Raw genomic sequence first — 2,521 nt, forward strand, 5'->3', positions numbered from 1 at the left:
CAATAAAAAAGAAGACAGATCTACAAAAATAAATTAAAGTGCACATTGAAATGAGAGAAACAAGAAGTGTGGGATAAGGAAAGTAATGCAGATGAAGGCCTTCACTAGTGGGATGAGACCTGTTTTTCTGTGGTGCCTGCTGTGGGACACAGAAGCAGATGGGAGATTTTAATTTGTTGTACAGTCTCATTAAAGACATCACCCCTCTGAAACACAAAGTAGTCAATGATTTCTATTGCATCATGAATTTTTCTAGCTTTTTAATCCCACAGTGACCCCCTTAACAGACCTCTAGAAAAGGAGCTGCCATGCTATCAAGAGGCCATACTAGTATCTAAATAGGTTTCTAAAGAGTTAGGTCAAACAACACCATCAATATTCACTTGTTCCAGGAAAATATTCTTGTTTTTAAGGCATACCCCTTATGAAAGTGAAACCACAGAGGCCAGGACTAATGCATATGGGAGGAGTTTTTGGCCCAAACACTGCATTCAAATTCTAAAATGAGTAGAAGTCTTAGCCACTGCAGTCAGACAAGTAGAGATAAAAGGCATCCAAATTGGGAAGGAGGAAGTAAACCTGTCATTATTCGCAGATGACAAGATATGTACATAGAAAACCCTAAAGACTCAACCAGGAAACTACTAGACTTAATAAATACATTCAGCAAGGTAGTAGGATAGAAAATCAACATCCAGAAATTGATGGCATTTTTCTGCACCAATAATGAACTCTCAGAAAGAGAAGCTAAAAAAGCAATCCCATTTGCCATTGTAACAACAAAAAATAAGATACCTAGGGATAAACTTAACCAAGGAGGTAAAAGACCTGTACGTGGAAAACTATAGGAAATTGAAAAAAAAATAGAGGAAGATACAACCAATTGGAAATGTATACCATGTTCATGGATTGAAAGAATTAACATCATTAAAATGTCTATACTACCCAAAGCAATCTACAGATTTAATGCAATTCTTATTAAAATACCAAAGGTATACTTCACAGAACTAGAACAAATACTCCAACAATTTATGTGGATCCATAAAAGACCCCAAAAACTGTAGCAATATTGAGAGAGAAGATGGAAGTAGGAGGGATCACAATGCTGGATATCAAACTATATTACAAAGCCATTATAACCAAAACAGCATGGTACTGGCACAAGAACAGGCATATAGACTAATGGATCAGAACAGAGACTCCAGAAATTGACCCACACCATTACAGGCAATTAATATTTGACATAGGAGTCAAGAATATACAATAGAGTAAAACAGTCTCAGCAACAAATGGTGTTGGGAAAACTGGACAGAAACATGCAAAAAATTGAAACTAGACCACCAATTTACACCATACTCAAGAATAAACTCAAGATAGATAAAAAACTTAAATGTATGGCATGAAACCATAAAAATCTTAGAGGAGAACATAGGCAGTAAAATCTCAGACATCTCACATAGCAGTATGTTTACGGATACATCTCCTAGGGCAAATAAAACTAAGGAGAAAATAAACAAATGGGACTACAACAAAATAAAAAGCTTCTGAACAGAAAAGGAAACCACTATCAAAATGAAAAGGGAACTCACTATATGGGAGAACATATTTGTTAGTGATATATCTGATAAGGGGTTAATATCCAAAATATATAAAGTACTCATACAACTCAACAAAAGGAAGACAATCCAATTAAAAAATGGGCAGAAGACCTGAATAGACATTTCTCCAAAGAGGACATACAAATGGCCAAGAGACATATGAAAAAAATGCTCAAAGTCACTAATCATCAGAGACATGCAAATTAAAACCACAATGAGATATCATCTTACACCTCACCTGTCAGAATGGCTATCAAAAAATCAACAAACAACAAATGCTAGTGAGGATGTGGAGAAAAAAGAACACTAGTTTACTGCTGGCGGGAAAACAGCCTGGTGCTGCCACTATAGAAAACTATGGCTTTTCCTCAAAAAATTAAAAAATGGAACATTCATTTGACTGAGTGATCCCACTTTTGGGAATATATCCTAAAAATGCCAATCAGAAAGAATATATGTACCTCTATCTTCATAGTAGTGCAATTTACAATAGCTAAGATTTGGAAACAGCTCAAATGCACATCAGCAGATGAGTGGATAAAAAAAAAAGCTGTGGGACATTTACACAATTGAATATTCTCCAGCTGTATAAAATAGGGATCTCTTACCCCTTGGGACAGCATCGATGGACCTAGAAAATGTGCTAAGTGAAATAAGCCAATCTGAGAAAGACAAATATAACATTATCTCACTTATTTGTGGGATCTAATGAACATAATGAATTGACCAACAAAATAAGAACTGAAGCATGGAGGCATGAAACAGACTGACATACGTTGATGTGGTGTTGGGGGGACGAGAAGAGATAAACCAAAGAACTTATATACTTATAGGCATAGCCCATGGACACAGGCGATAGGGTAATGAAGATATGGTGGGGGGGGGGGCTAGAAGGAGGGGGGGGAAGGGAAGGAAGGGAAGAT

The sequence above is a fragment of the Myotis brandtii genome, unplaced genomic scaffold (genome assembly GCF_000412655.1).
Source record: "Myotis brandtii unplaced genomic scaffold, ASM41265v1 scaffold994, whole genome shotgun sequence".
In the NCBI taxonomy this organism is placed as follows: Eukaryota; Metazoa; Chordata; class Mammalia; order Chiroptera; family Vespertilionidae; genus Myotis; species Myotis brandtii.